This window comes from Ursus americanus, chromosome 31, assembly GCF_024610735.1.
Source record: "Ursus americanus isolate L20-20 chromosome 31, mUrsAme1.1.p, whole genome shotgun sequence".
Lineage (NCBI taxonomy): Eukaryota > Metazoa > Chordata > Mammalia > Carnivora > Ursidae > Ursus > Ursus americanus.
In genome coordinates, this window is record NC_142157.1 from 36,042,231 (window position 1) to 36,063,850 (window position 21,620).

General features: G+C 43.3%; 1 protein-coding gene across 1 annotated transcript in view; it reads left to right on the top strand.

The window, feature by feature from the left end:
• Positions 1-2,191: 2,191 nt before the first annotated feature.
• Positions 2,192-21,620, top strand: part of LARP4B (La ribonucleoprotein 4B) — an 88,747-nt gene continuing 69,318 nt past the window's right edge. The window contains exon 1 of the mRNA XM_045812965.2: positions 2,192-2,465. The gene's annotated coding sequence lies outside the window, so the exon portion shown is untranslated. The remainder of the gene's footprint in view (positions 2,466-21,620) is intronic.

Sequence of the window (21,620 nt, forward strand, 5' to 3'; positions counted from 1 at the left end):
ATAACCTCACATTCCAAGGTGAAAATGGATATTTCTTTTGAAACACAGGTTAAAAAATGCACACACACACACACAAAAGGGAACAAAAAAACCAGTTTTTCTTTTATTTTGTAAATTTTATTTGTATTTTAATCTCAGGTTAACATACAGTGTAATATTAGCATCAGGTGTACAATATAGTGATTGAACGCTTCCATTCATCAGCCGGCGCTCATCGCCGCAAGAGCGCTCCTTCATCCCTATTACCCATTTCCCCCACCCCCCACCCACCTCCTGGCCGGTGACCAGCAGTGTGTTCTCTAGAGTGAAGAGTCTGTTTCTTGGTTTGTCTTTTTCTCTTTGTTTTGTTTCTTAAATTCCACATATAAGTGAAATCACATGGTATTTGTCTTTCTCTGATTTATTTCACTTAGCATAGTACTCTTTAACTCCATCCATGTTGTTGCAAATGGCAGGATTTCAATCTTTTTGATGGCTGAATAATATTCCATTATCTATATACCACATCTTCTTTATCCATTCATCTGTCAATGAACATTTGGGCTCTTTCCATAGTTTGGCTATTGTGGACATTGCTGTTAAAAACATTGGGGTGCGGGTGCCCCTTCAGATCACTATGTTTGTAGCCTTTGGGATAAATACCTAGTAGTGCAATGGCTGGATCATAGGGTAGTTCTGTTTTTAACTTTTTGAGGAAGCTCCATACTGTCTTCTAGAGTGGCTGCACCAGTTTGCATTCCCACCAACAGTGCACGAGGTTCCCCTTTCCCCACATTCTCACCAACACCTGTTGTTTCTTGTGTTGCTGATTTTGGCCACTCTGACAGGTGTGAGTGATACTGAGGAAAGATCACACAATGTGAGTACAGGAGATGTCATTACAGTATAAAGACGTCATTTCATTACAAAGTATTCCCATATCATTTGGGCTACTGCCCTTTCCTGTAACTTAAGAACTTATCTGTGTATCAAAATGTCTGCCTGAATGTAGACGTAGGCAAAAATGATGAAAGTCTAACCACCAACTTTGGAGAATTCCTCATCTTTGCAAGGTGGTCCACATCACTGGGCTAGGGGTGATTTCAGGAGTGGAGAGGAGGGGCCTGGGTCCAGAAGATTACAAGTAAGTGCAGGGAAGCATAGGGGGTGCACCAGACAAGGGGTCCCCATATGTCCCACCAGTCCTCTCCAGAAGTGTGCTTTTAATGCTAGATGTCCGTGCTTTCCATACTACAGGAAATTTAACTCTTATGTGCCTATTATTTTTAAAGTCATTGCTATGAATATTATTTAACCTGTAAGCTTCTTAGAGCTAGGACGTGACAACTTATCACAAAGCAAGAGACACCCAACACTGACGGCTATCAATACACGGAAGTGGAAAACGCAGACTTGCCAGCATTTGAACCCAGTCAGTAGGACCCACAAGAGGCACAGGTGCAGGGATGGGTCTGGGCACAATGACCCAGAAACGGGTGTTAACGCCTGCCACTGGGACCAATTCAAATATATGTCTGTATAATCAATACTCAGTAGGAGCAGACATACAGGAAACCAGGCAGCAAGCTTCAAGGAGGTGGACAGATCTTCAGCGTCCCCTGCGACCACGGCGGCCACCGCCAAGGGCGCTGACCCCAAAGCCGCCTGCCCTGGGCGCGCCCGGGGGCGGGGGTTCTCCCGGACCCAACCTCTGCCGTGGCCCAGGACTGCTCAGGGCTAGGAGCGTCTCTGCCCTGGTGGAAGGGGTCCCGAGGATGGAGGGCAGGGGTCTGGAGTGTGTGTGTCGCTGTCCCGGGGTGAAGGAGGCAGAGGGTAGGGTCCCTGGGGCCGGGGGAGGGGGCGGCAGCGGCTGGCACACCGCTATCTGGGAGCCGGGAGGGTGTCGCCCTACGCCGCGGCGGCGCTGCCCGCTCAAGTCGCAGCGGGGGCGGTGGGGACGGCGGGGCGGGGCCGGGAAGCGTGCGAGGGACGGGGCGGGGTTGCGTGCGCGCCCGCGCCAATCACAAGTGCCGCCGGGAGGGGCGCGCGCACGGAAAGGCCGGGAAGCAGAGGGGCGGGCCGGGTGCCGCGCGCAGCCAATTGGGACGCCACGCCGCCATGACGTGAGGCTCTCCGGGGCGCAGAGCGCCAGTCGGCAGGCCGGGCCGGTGAGTACGCGAGCGCGCGGGTGCGCGGGCGCGCCAGGCGGGACTTCCGCCGAGCCCCGGAAGCGGGAGCTGTGTGTTCTCATCCGAACGGGAAGGAGCGTTGGGGCGCCGGAGTCGCGAGGTTGAGACATTTTCGGGCCCGAAACGGGAAGGAGCCGCCGCCGCCCGCCGCCAGCCCGCGCCGCGCCGCCCCCGCCGCTCGTCCGGGCCGGCCGCGCCCTCCCCGCCCCTCCCTCTCGGCCCGTCCGCGTGTGGCGCGGTCGCCGGGCACCGGGGCTGCGGCGGTCGGCGGCCGGGCGGCGGCGGCGCTGCTGACAGGTGAGCGCGGCGGGCGGCGGGCGGGCCCCTCGGTCCCTTCCGCTCCTCTCTCCGTGCCGGGCCGCCGCCTCGGACCCGCGTCGCGCCCGCCTGTCACGGGCCGCCATCTTCCCGGAGGACGCGGCGGGCGGAGTGCGGGCCGGACGGGGCCGGGCGACGGGCAGGGCCGCGGTGGCGAGGGCCGCGCCGGCGAGGGCCGCGCCGGGTGGAGGGCGGCCGGCGGTGCAGGGCCCGAGTGCGGGGCGGGCCGGGGCGCCGGGGGGCCGGGCGGTGTCGGGGGGTATGGGCGGGGGCAGGGCCGGGGTCTCGGGCCGGGCCGCGCCGCCGTCCGGCCCGCACTGCGGAGGCCTCGCCCTGCCCTCCGCCCTGGGACCGGGCCCGCCGGCCGGCGGAGCGGGGAGGGACGGGGTCACTGGGACCAGGAAGTGGGGATCTTGTTGCTCCGGGTGTGTCTGGGGAGCTCCCGTTCTCCTCTCGGTAGGCTGGAGCAGAGGCGGGTTGTAAGGAATTAGAAAAAAAAATGTAAGGATGCCTTGTGTTCGAAGTAGGACCAGGATCCACGGTGGTGAAAAGGACAGGTCAGCAGTCTCCTACCACCTGCGTCTCAGTCATGTCCAATCAGAACGTAAACTTAGATTTCAGCGCAGTTTTGTACTGCATCTTGATTTCTCCTTATTTTTATGTGAGATGGCCTTTAATTTTGGATGAGATGTAATGAGAAGATGACCTGTACGGTAGTTCTTAAGCGTTCGAGACCGTCTCCTGGCTGCAGTGTAATTTGTCCTAATCTTAAGTGGAAGTTTGAAGTTTTGGATGATTGAGGGAACAGAAGGATTTTCCTGCAGGGAAGTTAGTTGGTAAGTGTGAGGGTTTTAAAAAAAGTTAATGTCAGCTTGAGGACGAATATTGTAAGTATACAAGTTATTTTTCCTTTTGAAAGTTTTTTTTCCTTTTGTAATATTTAGCTGGTCTCTTGAGTTGTGTTAAGAATTTAAAATTCACTTGAAATAGGTGCTAAGTTGTCGTTTGCAAAAGGGGGGAGGGGAAGAGGGATGTTCCCTTCTCTGGTGCGCTGCCTGTGCAATGTGCAATTTCCATACTTCCCCACCTGCCTGGCTCCCTCTAATTTACAGTCGGGGTAATTTACAGAAGTTGAAATGGTTGCGGCTTTTCAACTTTCCTCTGTATTTAGTATACGGAGAGGCAGTTTTATAAATCAAGCTGTGAGTGATCTCTTGACTCAAGTTTGCTTGGGTTGCTAAATGCATCAAGTTTATTATTCAACCATAAAGTTGATTTGTGTACTTCCCTTTGAAACTTGCCTTTGGTTAGAAATAAATTTCATTCTGTATTTTGAAACATTAATGTGAGTTGACTTATTTACCTGAAAGAATGGTGTGGCTTCTTATTGATTAGAAGTGACTTATTCTCTTGGTGCTTCACTTTCTTCGTCTCTAAAAGGGGTTAGTAATGTCAGCCTCACAGGGCTATCATAACCAAGTTGATGTTGGCTGTTTTTACTGTTTATTTTTATTGCTGAATTTCTTATTAAGACTTGAAAACCTCCTTACTTATACCTCATTCCTGTTTTCGGTATTCTTTCTGTGATTGTCAGTTTTAATTTGCTAGACAGTTTTTGTTTTGGGGGTTTTGTTTTTGCTTGATCACATGTATTTGGGCAGAGAAAGCAGGTTGTGAGGATAAAATGTGTATTTTGAGAAAGGAATTACACTATGTTTGAGTGGGAGCCAGAGAGAAAACGGATGATAATGTGAGTGTTAGCATTCATTTAATGGGTTTTGTAGAACAGTAGCTGAAATTAAATGGCAGCAAATTGAGAGAGGTATTTGATTTTATTTAGGGTTCTTAGGGATTGTGCTTTAAAAAAAGTTGGAAGTTGGAGAATTTATTGAACTTAATATGATTTCCACAAATAAGCACAAATTTTGACAAATACATATTTAAACACTCTAGTCACTTGTATTTGTGAAACAGCCTTCACATATCATAAAACATACTCTAAAATGCGAAGTGCAAGTTGGGAGCACCAACTCGTTAACAGTCATACGATAAGCAGTGCCTTCAAGGAGCCCCAGGACTGTAAGTGGGTTTGCAACAGTATTTACAGATTTTTGTAGTGGGAGACTTGAGGTCCATGTTACTAAGTGGGAAGTGGCTGACAGACTCCTTCCACTGTTATTTCAGTGTCATGCTGGAGTTCATACTTTCCATACTGATAAGTAGGATTATTATTTAGGTCTTCTAATTTTAGTAACATGTGCTATCTTTATGATGGTCCCTGGAGATTGTTAAAAGCTGTATAGATATATGTTACTTTAAATTCCATTTGTTAGTGTCCTTATGTTAAAGGCACAAGTTTTAGATATGTTTTCATAACCCATGGTTGTACTCTTACAGAGTTCTCGTACATAAGGATTTTTTCAGATAGGTAAAGGCAAGAAAATCTCCGTATATTCTTGTAATTTCTCCTGTAATGCCATTGACTCAACCTTTTTCTAATGGACAGAAGAAAACAAACACTGAAGTTGTTTTTATGGAAAATACATTGTTAAAAACAGACACTGTTGCTGGGCATTGTTGCTTATGCTGTTTTGTAAAACTTTATTCCTGTAAAGAGTTCTCTTTTCTGTAAGAGCTAATTTTAGAGTCCGCAGTAAATGAGGCACTGCCTTCTGAGAGCACGCAACTCACCAGATCTGATTTTAGTTCAGTTCAGTCTGTTTGCTGCTAATTGTTGCACTTGTTGATATCCCTGGAGCGACTACTTCTGGAGTTCTCCGGATTAGAAAATGAATTTCTTTATAGGAATATGGAATTGTAAAGTGGAAAGCCCTTGGGTTCTCTTATTAGAAGGGTGGTAACTTAAATGTGGAATTTTTTTTTTTTTTTTACTAATACTTCAACACTTTATTTTCCCTGCGTGTTAATGTCTTTAACCTCAGGAACAGGGAAGACAAGTATTAAGTCGGCTCATGTTTCCTTCCCTTTTTATCTTCCCCCACCCTAAAGCCCCTTTTGTCCCTTTAATACTTTCGTAAACTGTCTTTTCACCATTTTTCTGGTGAAGCTCTCATGGCTTAGTTAGTAAGGGCTGCATGTGAGTGATGCCACCACTTTCGGGTCTTCTGTCACGGTTCGGTTTTTTTCTTCAGTGTTCTCCCTACTTCCAGAGTCCTAGGTCATGGAGTGCATTGTATGACACTAAGGACATGTCATATTTAACTCAAATTTGAAAGCATGCTACTTAATTTTTAGAGTTTAATAATCATTGAGATGAGACTTAGTCTTCACTGAAAATGTTCTTTATGAAAGCTGATATGCAAACATATGGGCTTGAAAACTTACAAATTAGAATAGTATTTATTTGTGTGATAAAAATAAAGTGTCTCTTTTATTTACAACACACCATTTTAGTCACACTAGGCCAGAGGTTGCTTTGCAGGCATATCCTGATTGTTAGGTCCTTTTAAAAAAAAACCCTCAGTGACTGTCCCCTGTCTAAATGAGAAGCGCCCTGGGGCCTTGGCAATTCTGCCTCCTCCTTCCTGGCTGGGCCACCTTCCTTTGACCTAAACTGACCACTGCCTCTGCCTCAGAACTGTGGAGTTGCAGGTGGTGTTGCCTTTGCTCCCCATAGTTCTTTGCCTGAAATTGAATGTCTTTTTTTTTTTTTAAACTTCGCTCTTTAATCCGTCTTTATAAAGGTATTTGCAGAGACCTTCAGGAATCCTTGGCTTGATTTCTAAGGTTGTACTTAGTGCTTCTCTGTTTCCATAACACCTCAGGCACAGCACCTAATGAACGAACGTGAGCTCCTTGTGGGTGAGATCCTTTTTTGTTTGTAAGGCCTTTGCCCAGCTTAGGTCCGGGTACCCTAGACAGATCTTCCTCGAGTTGTGATGGGGTTACGTCCCGGTACACCTTCTGTAGGTTGAAAATATTGTTGAGTTGAAAGTGGGTTATATACACCTAACTTTGAATATCATAGCTTAGCCTTGTTACTGTAAACATGCTCAGAACACTTGCATTAGCCTGCAGTTAGGGCAAAGTCATCTAACACAAAGCCTATTTGTTTATGAAGTGTTGAGTAACTCATGTCATTCATTGAATACTGTACTGAAAGTGACAGAATGGCCAAATGGGTGTAGGGCGGTTGTCAGTTTACCGGTTGTTACCTCTGTGATCGTGGGGCTGACTGGGAGGGAGCTTGCTAGCTGGGGCAAGATTGAAATTCAAAATTTGAGGTACGGTTTCCACTGAATGTGTATCGCTTTTGCACCATTGTGAAGTTGAAAAATTGTAAGTCAAACCATCGTAAGTTGGGGACCATCTGTAGATGTTTAGTAAACTTTGTTCAACTAGATGGAAAAAGGCATGTCTAAAGACACCTCTCATTTTGGTTGTAGGGAAATCATTTGCAGATTGTACAGTTGCATGCCTTCGTAAACATAAAAATCTTCACTTGAAATGAGTGCAATAGAAAGCGCACCGTTATACAAAATATACAAAATGTTAGTGATTTGATAGCGATACCTAGTGTGTGCCGCGTTTTGGATGGAGTCATTTATCATTTAATCATGTGACCTAGATTGTACTCTTTCTCAGTCTTTCAAAACTTGCCCGCTTTTAATAACATGTTTCTTTGGCTTTAAAATTAAAGCAGATTATATTAACCTAAAACAAATCAATTACAGTAGTGAAAATGGATTTTTAAATCTCAGTGGATTTTTCCATTTTTCATTCCCCGTGGAGAGTCCTTGCTACAGGGTCTGGTAGAGATGAAAGCCATTGAGAGGAAAGACAAGGGTTCATGCCTTCCTTGAGCAGGTGTTTTTGATCAGTAAGCTACTAGCTAGCAGTACAAAGACAAATGATGCCAGAACTTTTCTCTAAGGCTTGTGGTCTAGAAAGGCTTAGGAAAGTGCATTGTTTTGTTTAAAGTAAAGCAGACAGGCATTTGGATTCTTGAAGCTTCAATCCACAGAACTTGTTGATGGCTCTCAGCACCACACACCCTCGAGTGGGAGTTGTATTATATTGTAGTTGTATTACTGTAGCACGTCCTGCGGCAGGCCCTCTCATCTCCCTTCCCTGCCTTATTTTTCTTTGCAGCTCTTATTACATTATAACATACCATGTAATTTCCAGACTTTATGTACGGTCTGCCTTCTGGGGCTCGAATTAACTCTGTGAGGTTGAGGGTTTCTATTTTGTTCATTGACAGGAACCCAGACCTTTCAGTGGTAGAGTATTCACTAAATAATTCATGAATAAATCCTAGGGTTTTAATGGTGAGCAGAAGGGATGGATTGCCCTCCTTTTTGGAGCTCACGGTCTACGGAGGCAGGTAGATGACCACGTAACCACATATGAGAGCCGTACATTGTGCTGGCCTTGTAGGCCTTAAGAGGTCAGAAGGCTCCCTAAGGAAGAGTGTGGTGGGGCAGAGTCAGCCTGCTAGGCAAACAGGGTGAGTGTCAGCGATTCTGAGCACAGGGATTTGGAGGAGTAATCTGAACACGGCTCAGTAAAGAAGAGCCAGTCAAGGTAACAGCGGGATCATACAGGATGTAAAATGTCTCAGTATAGGTGAGAATTTTGCTCTGTATCTTCAGAACAGTGGAAAGCACTTGGAGGGTTTTCAGCAGGAGAATTACATGACCAGAATGGCCTTTTTAAGTGATTATTCTGCTTTATGGAGAGTGGCATGGAGAGGAAGGAAGGGGTACACACTGACGGGTGATAACTCACTTGACCCCGAGGTGGAGGGTCCTGGTGTTTAACGCTTGTGGTCATCCCAGGGAAAGAGGCCAAGTCCTGGCCTAAATGAAGAATAGCTTGCTTAGAAACTCTTTTACTTGTATTATACAGAATGTTTAAAACAGTAGAAAAATAGCTCTTAAATTTGCTAGTATTTATCAGTTGTAAAGTGTATTTGTTATTTCAGCTTTTATTAAGGTGGACTAATTGACAGATTCCTTTTTTAGAAACGTTGCTGAAAAATGAGAACATTCTGTTTTCAGATTTCAGAAAGCTTTGTTTTATTGTCAAAGCTCAAAATATAAAAATAAAAACATAGTGACCAATTTGATAGATTTACAAGTTGCCTTAATTTACAAGTTGATTATAGCTCTCTGGACTTGTTAAACACCCCCTTTCAAATATTTTTTTTCCCTGAAAATGTCGTGTCCTTTAAAACCTGTCCTTAGACTACTTTCTGAACATCTCTCTTTGTTGATTGCATTATCTCTATTTCATTCTTTAATCTTACTGTCTGTGTAATGTCTGCTTTACCATATGTATGTATATATTTCTACAGAGTGTGCAGTACGTAATCCATTGTCTGGCTTTTCCCAGCTCTGCAGAGTCATAGAAGAGCAGGAACCTTGGAAAGTAGACTTGAAGCCCCTGTGGAAAGTTACCTTTTAAAATTGAGGCATTTAGAATGCAAAACCATTTTCTCTTTACTTGTGTTTTTAGGAGGTAAACACATTCAAATAATTGATAGTATGCTGGTTGTCGTTTAGCGCTGAAGTTTAGTGTGGAAACCTTTTTGGATGAAACTTTCCTTGGGATTATTGGAAGTTCCATGTTCCTTTTTGACTAATATCCATATCTCCAGTGATTCTTGTTCTCAGACTCTAATGCTGTTTCCCGTTTCCCTTCAACAGGTCACTTGAGTACAGACCGTTGTACAAATGAGTAACTGATGAATCAGCAATATTTTCTTTTTCACACCTTAAGTAGGGGGTGGGGACCATCAGTGAAGACCAAAGGTCAAAATGGCTATAGTAGTTCACAGTAGTAGTTGTTGTGCTCACAGCTCTTCACACTTCTTTGTATATGTTGATGTGTTTCCATTTCTTCTGCTGAAATCATTACCTTTCAGGCCTCTGTGCAGGAGAGTTAACCCTAGGGGTGAATGGACTAGGGGGAAGAAAATATATTTGTGAGCCCTTGGGTGGCTCAGTCAGTGAAGGGTCTGCCTCCGGCTCAGGTCATGATCCCAGGGTCCTGGGATCGAGCCCCTGCATCAGGTCCCTGCTCAGGGGGGAGCCTGCTTCTCCCTCTGCCTGCTGCTCTGCCTAGTGCTCTCTCACGTAAATGAATAAAATCTTAAAAAAAAAGAAAAGAAAAGAAAATACATTCGCCACACAAAACCCCAGAAGCAGCCAGGTGTGCAGAATTTGAGTCTTTGTGACCTGGTGAAACTCCACTTCAGAGTGAAGTATCTTCCTGCACAAGAGTGCCTTGAGGTCCTAAATGACCGTAAGTTTTAGTCATTTCAGACCCGGGGACATTCTTGGCACTTTTCCTTTGGAGTTCAGAATATTGAGAGTGTGCTTGTCACTGTGGAGATTTTGGATCTGTTAACTCACTACAAGTTTTTCATGAAAATGCAAGATTACAGCTCAAGGTAAAAAGTCATAGGTCAGATGTTTTCCGGGGGTCATTATATGGCCGCAAATTGCATTACTAGGTGATTTTATGAGCAGAGCAAATAAAAGCTGGATCATTAACTTCCAATTTACATTTTGGTGTGTTGGTGTGGTTAGGTAAGTTTATCGAAAACTTGTAAACAATGTACTTACCAAGTGTTTAATAATAATTATAGTACATTTAATCAGCCTTAATCCAGTTGCACGGAGAATTTTGTTTTCATCAGCACCATTGTTCACTGTGAATTTACAAGACTGAGAGGGAAAGCTTTCGTTCTTTACACTATTCATACAATGTTCTGTGTGAGTGTAGTAACACTTTGGAATAGGACAGTCATTAAAACCGAGTTTTGGTCTACTTTATTTTATTAACTGAGATCTGAAGATAACTGTCAGAAAAAGTGTAACTGCAGTTGTAGTCCTAGGATTTTGGAGCTCTAACGCCTCAGAAACTGAAGCCCACAGAAGTATAAAGTGAGTGCAGACTGGCGGCTGGTTAGCAGGTGAAGGAGGGCTGTGCCTTTGGTGTCCTCTCGAAGTCCTGCATCGCGCTGTGATTACAGAGCTCAGTAAGATGCTTCTTAACAGTGGGATTTCAAAAGAAAAACTGAAATTGATAAAAGCGTTAATTTTATGTATGCTACAGAATTTCAGGTTGGTGTTTTATGTTTTTGTTTCTTTTTTAAAGATTTTGTTTATTCATCCGACAGAGATAGAGACAGCCAGCGAGAGAAGGAACACAAGCAGGGGGAGTGGGAGAGGAAGAAGCAGGATCCCAGCGGAGGAGCCTGATGTGGGGCTCGATCCCAGAACGCCGGGATCACGCCCTGAGCCGAAGGCAGACACTTAACCGCTGTGCCACCCAGGCGCCCCTACTTTTTTTTTTTTTTTAAAGCAGAATCTTAAAGCTGCTATTAAATAGTATCTTTAAAAACGTGGAAGTAAAATTTATTTTAAGAAAAGTGAGGATATCGTTTCCCATTTTATTTAATTTAACTGGCTTTAATCAACTTTGGAAGGCACTAATAGGTCTTCCAATTTGTATCATATATTAAAACGGCAGTTTACGTATTGTCTTACATATTGTTTGAGAAATTCCTATAAATTCGTGGTTTCCTTCTGAAACCACACAGACCGTTTTAGACCTTGGCATCTATGCTGCTGGGGCAGGGCTCCATGTTCAGGCTTTGGAAGCACACCTGTGTTCATACTCCTCGCCTTTTCGTAAAGAGGAGCTCAGACCTGAGAGAGGGCAACTTGGGTGAGCACTGTACTGCCTTTCCTGGCCTTCAGTTTTACCATCCTCAATAACTATTTTTGCTTGCTTCCTGCTGTGTGCAGTGACTTCAGATTCTCACAGCCTGTAGCTTGCCTACAAAATGTGAGAAGTGAATGCAGATTGCCACAGTTCTCACCCTCAGCAATATATTTGGCTTGGAATTCAGAGGACCCAAAATCCTTGCTTGTTTTTGTTTTTCAGAACACCTGTTTTGCTGTTTGGAAAACTGAGGCCTGGAGACAGTTTGCTTTACAGCACATGATGAAGAGCAGAAGATGGGGTCCATCTAGTTTCTTTCTTCTAAGTCCATTGCAAACAGGACCCAGCTCTTGGAAAGTTTAGGTGTTCTATGTATGCGTTAGGTCCAAGTAACCTGATGTATCTGTGGCCTATGCCACACAGCCCAGCTAAGCTTCAGAAATGCTGATTTTAACCTGAAAGTTTTAATAGTACTTTTTATAGTGCGTGTCATTGGGGTCGGGTACCCCACACCCCAAGACTAAGAAAAGTTCATTTACCTCTTTGAACGATCATTCAGAATTACTGGAGCCGATGCTGACTTTGTTTGCTTGAAACTTTTATGGTGTTATTAGGTTCATCTGTTGAACTATAATCTTAACTGACTGAGGAGTCGTGATCCAGTTATTTCTAAAATGGAGATGGTATTATGCCTAGGATACATGTCATTTGGTATATCAGACTGAAATATTATCTCAAGTAGTATATATTTTTGAACTTGTAACTATGGAACTTAAATTCTTTTTTAAGAGTAGTGTCACTTTTATAAGGAACACTTCATGTTAGGTGGTATTCATTGCATTTCAGTATTATCTGTTTGCACAGTCATGTTGGGAAATGTGAAAGCATGTTTGGTTGTCATACCTGGCATTTGAGCCCTGGTCTTCGGCTCTGGCTGCTACTTTGTGAGTCAGTGTGGTGCTTCCTGGCTGCCCAGGTCTGGCCCCTGGCTGCCTAGTAATTAGTAACATCTGCATTGGTTTAATCGTGCTCTGTGCTGTACCTGCCCTGAACACGCTCACAGCAGGTAAGATGGGAGTGCCCAGCATCACTACTTGGTTAGTGGGGAGTCAGGGTGTTTGGTGCGCCTCGAGCCCCTGCTCTTGACCTCCTCCTCAGATGCCCAGCTTGTTGTTCTAAAGGTGGACTGGGGGGGGGGGGAAATCCTTGAACTTCTTCTTCCTCTTCTTTTTTTTTTTTTTTTAAAGATTTTATTTATTTGACAGAGAGACAGCCAGTGAGAGAGGGAACACAAGCAGGGGAAGTGGGAGAGGAAGAAGCAGGCTTCCAGCGGAGGAGCCCGATGTGGGGCTCGATCCCAGGGACCTGGGATCATGCCCTGAGCCGAAGGCAGACACTTAACGACTGAGCCACCCAGGAGCCCCGGATCCTTGAACTTCTGAGTCTGCGTTTAGCATTTCTGGAATATGTCTGTTTTTCCAGGGGAAGGACTCAGCTCTCAGCAGATTTTCAGAAAGATCTTTGACTTTTACCTTCAATACAAGTAATAGTTTTAGTGGTTTGCCATGTAGGAACTTCACGGATTTATTGTTATTTTGATAATTAAATGTAATTTTTTGTTGTCAATATCACTTTGTATTTAACTCTTCTTTTTTTTTTTTCTTAAGATTTTATTTATTTATTCGACAGAGATAGAGACAGCCAGCGAGAGAGGGAACACAAGCAGGGGGAGTGGGAGAGGAAGAAGCAGGCTCATAGCGGAGGAGCCTGATGTGGGGCTTGATCCCATAACGCCGGGATCACGCCCCGAGCCGAAGGCAGACGCCCAACAGCTGCGCCACCCAGGCGCCCCAATGTATTTAACTCTTCTATATGCTTAGATTCCAAATACACACATATGCACACATACATACGTAATCTAGAGAGTATCTGAAATGAAATGAAATGAAAATGAACCCACAGTAATTTTGCCCCAACCTAAAAATACTGCCTTTTCCCACGTTAACACATTATTTGCAGTATGCAGCAACAGAGGCTTTTACTTGGAATCATCATTTTAAATACCAAGAATTTCCTCCCACGTGTTTATTGCATGAAAGACAGTGACTAAACAAACACTGGTTTGCTGAGATTTTACTCTGTTAGGTACTATGTCAGGAACACAGTGGCTGAGAAGGTTGACTTTCTTGGCCTCCCACCATTGGAGAGACAGTGTGCTTTTGACATGCTCTGTCACTGGGTATGAAGGGTTTGCAACCCAGCAGTGGGGAAGATGGGGAGTCCCAAGTGCAGGCCTTCGGGGATGTAAACCACAGGGTGGGAGACAGTCTCCTGTTTCAGAAAGGTCATCGGCGAAGAACTTAAGAAGTTGGGGTAGTAATTTGGTTGAAAGATGATGGTTATCTGAGCAGTTTATCAGTAATAGAGATCAGGAGATAGATGTAGGCTTGTTTGAGAGGAAGAGGTTAAAAATGTATTTGTAGGTTTCTGGTTTGGGCAGCTGGGTAGATGATACTCTCTCTTGAGATGGAGGAATTGTCAGTTTTTGTCTGTCTTAAATGAGAAGGGTGGTGGGAATGGATTTTTTTAAACAATTGATTTTGAGGAGTCTATAGGTCCAAAAATGTTCAGCAGATATTTGCTTAGTTACACTGATGCTCAGCCTGTGGTGTTCACTGAAGCCATGAACACGGAGTGCAGGGGAGCACAGCTCAGGCCCAGTGAGGTGGGAGCCCTGCCTGGTGGGATTCTAGTGGCCTGTGGGCCTGCGCCCTGCTGCTGCTGACTGCTCCCTGCTGCCCTCTTTCCCTACCTGCCAGTTAAGTTGTTGGCTTACAAAAGCCAGTTCAGTGCGTTCCCAAACTCGTTCAGGGCAGTTGTACTCCTTACTGCAATTATACGATTTAACTAATACAAACTGATAAAAATAGTGCAAAGACATTTATAGGAAAACTAATTTGAAAACTTTGGAGCGTCTCAGTAAAAACCAGTCACTAAGGAAACTATTAACTTAGGTCTGTGGATAAGACAATTATAAAAAATTGGAGGTTAATTGTTCTAGAAGGACTGTACCATTCACATTTTTAAAGTAAGTTGTACTTTAAAGAGACAAAGTGAAAGTCTTAGGTGATGCGTTATGGTTTTTGTGGAGAAGAAAAGAAGGCTTTGATAGACTGGCTCAGTCTAAGAAAAAAACCCAAGTGAAGGAGCATATACAAGTTAAAGTGGTTAAGGATTCATGTATGGGTTTTTGGAATTATCTACTTTAATTCACAGTTACTTCCAATCACATAGGGCAAGAGAGCTTTTACTGCACTTAGTCTGGAGGAAGAGCATCCATGGCAGATGAGAAGGGGGAGGAAAGCAGGGAAGTGTGAGTTAAGTGTTGCCCAAAGCTGAGGAAGAGAGTGTGCGGAGGCCATGGGGTACTTCTTACTAGCAAGCAGGCAGTTGGCCATCCTGGCAGAACTGTGTCCTTGGAGAGGCTACATCCTGCCTAGGAGGCCTCTAGCCCCTCACTTTTGTCCTTCCCTGTCCCTCCTTCTCTGACCTTTCCACTCATCTCCCTTTTGTTTTCTGTCTTTGGAGACAGACTAGGTGAGACATGTTCGAACAGTGATGGGAGGAAGACGTGAAGAGACAGGAAGAGAGGAGGAAATGGGATCCAGACCACAGATAGTGTTAATATGCTGTTTTTTTTTTCTCCAAACCTTTTTGTTTTAAAGACTGATTTATTTGAGAGAGATCAAGAGTGTGAGAGCGTGAATGGTAGAGAGAGCATGAGCTGGGGGAGGGACGGAGGGAGAGGGAGAAGCAGACTCCCCATGGATATGGTACTCCATTGCAGGACCCTGAGATGATGACCTGAGCCAAAAGCAGATGCTTAACCAACTGAGCCACCCAGGCGTCCCACTCCAAACCTTCTTTGATGTAGAAACTACTGAGAAAAACTTGGTCATTTTCATGAAGTTTTTTCAAGTTGTCTTATGTTCAGGCCGTATTTGGGTCCCTAGCCTTGACTTACGAGGTCTGACTTTCAAGAGCTATGTAGGATTATAATTGTTAGAGTGTTTCCTTCTCTTTAACCAAAGTGCTAAGAAATACATATTAGGAATACTAAATTCAAGAAAGGAGGGATGCACATTAATGTAGGTCTTTGAAATAAGGCGTATTTTATCACCACTTAGAAAGCTGTTAAATATCTTTTTTTTTTTAAGATTTTATTTATTTATTCGACAGAGATAGAGACAGCCAGCGAGAAAGGGAACACAAGCGGGGGGGGGGGGAGTGGGAGAGGAAGAAGCAGGCTCATAGCGGAAGAGCCTGATGTGGGGCTCGATCCCAGATCGCTGGGATCACGCCCTGAGCCGAAGGCAGATGCTCAACCGCTCTGCCACCCAGGCGCCCCAGAAAGCTGTTAAATATCTTTTAACTTTTTTTTAAAGACTTGTTTATTTGAGAGAGAGAGAGAGAGAGAGACAGCAAGACAGCATGAGCAGGGGAGGGGCAGAGGGGAGAGGGAGAGAGAATCCTCAGACAGACTCCCTGCTGAGCGCAGAGTCTGATGTGGGGCTCCGTCCCAGGACCCTGAGATCATGATCCTGAGCTGAAATCCAGAGTCAGACACTTAACCAACTGAGCCACCCAGGCACCCCATGGTTTTTAGTTCTTAAGGAAGACGATTTGCCTGTTCACATAACAGGATTTTAGGCAATGTTTGTAGGTCTGTAGTGAAGATTTGGGGAATGTAAGTTGTCATTTTTTTTTAAAGATTTTATTTATTTGACAGAGAGAGCATGGCAGGGGGAGCAGCAGAGGGAGAGGGAGAAGCTCAGCAGGGAGACCGATGTGGGACTTGATCCCAGAACACTTGGATCATGACTGGAGCTGAAGGCAGACGCTTGACCAACTGAGCCACCCAGGCACCCCAGTTGTCATCTTTATCACTACTGACTTTATCAGCTCCTGACTTAGAGCCCTGCACACCCTTGGGAATGTTTTCATGACTTGCTGAATTTCATTGCCCTTCATTTGGAGAAATGTTACGTATTCAGGATATTCTTGCTTTGTTTTGATTAATTGGCTATTGATTAACATAGATCAGAAGTACCTTTTCCCAAAGTAAAGCTTTTTAAAAAATTTAACATCTTGAAAACCACATGTCTGTTACAGGGTGAAGAAGTGAAAGTAGTCTGTCCGTGTTAGGTTTACAGATTTTTGTTTGTTGTGTTGGTTTTTCTTAAATTTAACTTTTTTTTAAGTGAACCACTTTATATATAGTTCCGGACTTCAGACAATTTTATCACCTCTTCATTTTGTTTCATTTGTTTCAAATAATATTTTATCGAGACTTCCTTATAACCAAATATTGGACTGGTTGTTTGGAGTTTGTCAAAAATGCTTGTAAGCAGAGGGTTATAATGAGATGACCTAAACTCTCTCTTCGTTTTGTATTGTATTTTAATAAGAATTCCAGCTAAAACGATCTTTTCAAATAATTGACCTCTTTAGCGTGAGATAACATGTCATGAACCTTTTTTTTTTTTTTTTTGAGGTAGTCGGGGGAGAGGCAGAGGGAGAGGGAGAGAAAGAAAATCTTAAGCAGACTTCATGCCCAGCGGGGAGCCCAATGTAGGGCTCCATCTCACAACCCCGAGATCATGATCTGAGCTGAAATCAAGTGTCGACGCTTTGCTGACTGACCCAGCCAGGCGTCCTGCCATGAACCAGTTTATGCATAAAGCTGGAATGGACCTTTCTCATTGTGTGTGTGGAATTTCTAAATAAATCTCTAAAAAGTAATTAGTGGGAAAATTTTTAAATGTAACTTTTGGGGTTTACTTCTCATGTAGGTACGTTTCCAATCGTATTTGAGAAATAAGTGTCTGTGTCTGATTTTATGCCCTCTCTAGGAGCAGAATCAGAGTGAACTGTAAAAAATAAGTTACCTTTTCCCACTGCCGTCTCTTTCAGTAGAAGCCCAGGTGTACATGTGGAAAAGGAAATTTAAAAAATTAATCTGGAAGCTTATTGGCAGCGTCTGTTTAGGACTGTTTCCCTACTGGGTGCCAGTTTAAATGTGTAGTTGAACAACCACTCTATACGGGTTGGATTCCTTTCTTTTGTTGGTCTTTGTCTTTGAGTGCCACAGTGATTGGGAGAATGCTCTGTGGAAAAAATGAGCTATCATGGAGATACCGAGTCTGAGAAAACCGGGTAACTGCTCTCCTGGAAACAGCTGTCTGTTGCTCTGTAAATGTTCCCACTCTTCAAGCCTACAGATTCAGTTGAATATATGATCTTTGAAAGGTGCTGGGGAAGGTACATTGACTAATCTGCCCTAAGACAGGAATATGCATTTTAAATATCATCGAGTGATGCAGACAGCCGTGCAACCTGCAGCATAAGGCTAGTGAATGAGGAACTGTAATTCCTGTTATGGTATTTTATTTTTTTATACCTCCATTTACAGGTGTGCATATTGAGTTCCTAAAAGAAAATTAGTGTTATTAACAAATGCCCTTCCAAATCCCAAATGCTATGGTTGTGCTTTAATGATTTGGTTTAGCTTCTTTGCCCATTTCTGGTTTTTTGGTGAGTTTTAGTTTCAGAGGTCTGGTAGGTAAACTGTCTTTCTACATAGTATGTTTAGACATTGCAAGTAACAGATTTTGGCTTTTCTAATTGATTCTCAAAGGGAATCATATAGTACTTAATTAGGGCAGTCTCAAAAGTTCTCAACTGCCTGTTTTCTATAATTGGATAAAACTATGTTTACTTCTCTAGTTGAATATTCATTTACTGTTTTTTGTAAAACAGTCCTAGCAGTAATGTGGGAGTTCTTAGAAGGCATGTCTGTATGGTAGCATCTTGTACTGTCCAGTTCCTTTGCTTAGGCTCTGTCCCTGAACTCCTTGCTCCCAACTGCAGACTAGTGGAGTTAGAAGATACCTCAGCAAACTTGACTTCTCTCTCATTTTGTGGATGCAAATACAGAAGCAGAGTGTTTAGACAACACTGCAGCTAAACCACCGGTTTATGAGTGCTACTGACAAAAGGACTCTCTTGGAGGTAAATTGTAACATACCATTGGTGGGATACATATTTTGGCTGTATCCTATAAGTAAGGAGATGAAGCACATGGATTCCTTAAAGAGACTCAGGATAGTAGGGGAGAAGCACAGATGTGGTCAATACCTTGAAGAGTAGAGAAAGCTGTGAATACATGGAGGAGGAGAGAGAGAGGAATGGGAAGGAAGCTTTCAAAGAGGGAGGAATGTTCCAGGCAAGGAGAATAGAATGTGCTATGAAAGACAGGGAAGTATTGAATGGCTGGGTGAATATAGAGAGTGGAGGGTGGTCTGTAGAAGTGGAGACTTCCTGACTTCAGAAGAATGTTTGTTTAGGCTGAGAAAAGAGGTCTTATATTTGGCCCCCATATAGTAGAATCTCATCTCATATGAAATGTTTACATTTCAGGGTCAACTGATAAAGCAAAAAAATGATCTGTACACTTAACAGTTCCCCAGTAAGGTACAACAAATCATCTCTCAACACAGCAGGTTTTTCTTTTGGCATTGAATCAGGTCACTGTTGTTGTGTAAAAAGATGAAGTATTTGGCTTATATTTAGGTACCCTGTTGGTTTTTTAAAAAGTGCTTATTTTAAATGCTGAAATCATAATCTCTGCACTGGTGCAATATGAATTATCCCCATAGAGGGGAAGAAGGAATGAAGACCAGCTGAGGAAACTGCAAGTGCTTTGAGGTCCTGTCACAGTGGACGTGCCCATTGGCGTGGATTGACAGGGTGAGCTGCCTGCACTGCTGAATTCCTCTGTGGGCAGAGAGAGCCGAAGAGCAGAAATTATATGTGTGCATATCGATCGGCTCACTGGACTTCACTAGCTCTCTGAACTCATTTTCCCAGTCTGCTAAGTGGGCAGGAGACCTCAGTAAGAATTGAAATGGATTCAGTGACCTGTAAAGCACTTAGAGTAATCATTGCATAACAGAGATCCAAATGCTAATTCTTTCCCTTTTTGGATTTCTGATACGCAGACAAATCATGTATGTTCACACACCACCCTTTTGTAAGCAGGAAAAAAATATTCATGTTTAGGAGAATGATGTCTTTATTTTGATTGTTTTAGAAATGATCAGATTCTCAAATTATGATTCTGTCGTTATTCACAGATCGACTGAAAGTATGCCAAGCACATGTATGAAAAGAAGGATCTTAATCTCTGATAGTTTACTATTTGAGTTATTTCCACTTTTTTGGCTATTATGTTGCTATGAATACTCATGTACAAGTTTTGGTGATGATATATGCTTTCTGCCCTCTTGCGTGTGTACCTAGGTGTGGGATTGCTGGGTCATGTAACTTTGTGTTCAACATCAGCAGCTGTTTACCGAAGTGGCTGTGCCATTTTACATTCCCACCAGCAATGTAAGATTCCAGTTCTTTACATCCTTGCCAACACTTGTTTGTCTTTTTGATTATATCCATTCCAGTGAGTTTGAAGTGGTATTTTGTGTTTTGATTTGCATTTCCCTAATGACTAATGATGATGAGCTTCTTTTCATGTGCTTATTGGCCATTTGTATGTCTTCTTTGGGAAAATGTCAATTCAGACTCTGCCTGTTTTTTACTTGTCTCTTACAATTGAGTTTTAGGAACACACACACACACACACTCTCTCTCTCTCTCTCTCTCTCTCTATATATATATACACACACACACACATTTCCCTTATGAGGTATGTAATTTTCCAATATTTTCTTCTATTCTCTGGGTTATCTTTTCACTTTGTTGGTGGTGTGCTTTGAAGCCTGAAAGTTTTTAATTTTGATGAAAACGAATTTATTTTTTCTTCTGTTGCTTGTGCTTTCGGTGTCCTGTCTAAGAAAACATTGCCTGATCCAGGCTCACGAAGATTTACTTCTATGTTTTCTTCTGAATTTTGTGGTTCTAGCTTTTATATTTAGGTGTTTTTTGGGGGGGGGGCTTTATTTTACTTTTTAGTAATCTCTGTACCCAACGCGGGGCTCGAACTCAAAACCCTGCGATCAGGAGGTACCGCTCCACCCACTGAGCCAGCCAGGTGCCCGATACTTAGGTGTTTGATCCATTTTGAATTAATTTTTATATATAGAGTGATACAGAGGTCCGCCTTCATTCTTTTGCATGTATATATTCAGTTGTTCCGGCACCATTTGTTGAAAAGAGTTTTCTCTCTCCATTGAATGGTCTTGGCACCCATTTGAAAATTAACTGACCATAAATGTGAGGGTTTATTTCTGGACTCTCAATTCTGTCTGTTGATCTGTATGTCTCTCCTATGCCAGTACCACACTGTCTTTAATTGCTGTAGTTTCGTAGTAAGTTTTGAAATAAGGAAGTGTTAGTCTTCCAACTTTTCCTTTGCAAGATTATTTGGCTCTTCTGGGTCCCTTGCATTTCCATAGGAATTTTAGGATCAGATCATCAATTTCTGCAGAAAAGGCAGGTGGGATTTTGATAGGGATTGCATCGACTCTGTAGATGTGGGGAGTGTTGCCATCAGAATAGCATGTCTTCCAGTCTGTGAACATAGGGTGTCTCCTCTCCATGAACACCGGACATCTGTACATCAGGACCAGTTTTGTCTTCTCTTGGTGATTCTCAAACACTGTGGTCTTGGGACCTCTTTGCACTTTGAAACATTATCGAAGATCTTTAAGAACTTTAGTTTATAGGGCTTATCTGTGTATTTGTATTAAAAATTAAGACTCACATTTAAAAAGATATTTTTCTTTGACAATAATAAAGCCATTACATGTACTATAAATAACATTGGTTATGAAAAGGTAACAATCTTTTCCAAACCAAGAGATAATTTAATGAGTAGAATAGCATTGTTTTGTATTTTTATCAGTGTCTAGTAGACTTCTCAGGTGGGTTCTTCTCTGTTTCTGCATTTGATCTGTTACTGATATGTTATTTTGGTTTAAGGATAAGAAGGAAATCTGACCTTACACAAATACATAGTTTGAAAAGCGAGGAGTGTTTAAATAGTCTTTTCATAGAACCTTGGCCATTCTTCTTTGTAACTGCACCAGAACTCCACAGCAGTTTACGAGGCGAGAATGAGTGGCAAAGGGAAACAGCATCTGAGCATTGTCGTGATAATTGGTGTGACCTTTGGGCCCTGGGAAGGTCTTTGGGACCCCTGACAGGCCCAGGCCACCCTTTGAGACCCTCTGTCTTAGAGAACATGACTGAGTTATGCATTTTCACAAGAAAATGCTGTGACAGCCAATTGGCAGTTTTATTAATCTGTATTGATAACCCATTGGGAAGGGACCTGGATGCTTTGCCTGCTGGATCAGTGCCTAATGCTTTCTGTAGGAAAGGTGTGGTGGGACTCTGAAGGATTGGGTACTTGCTTGGTAA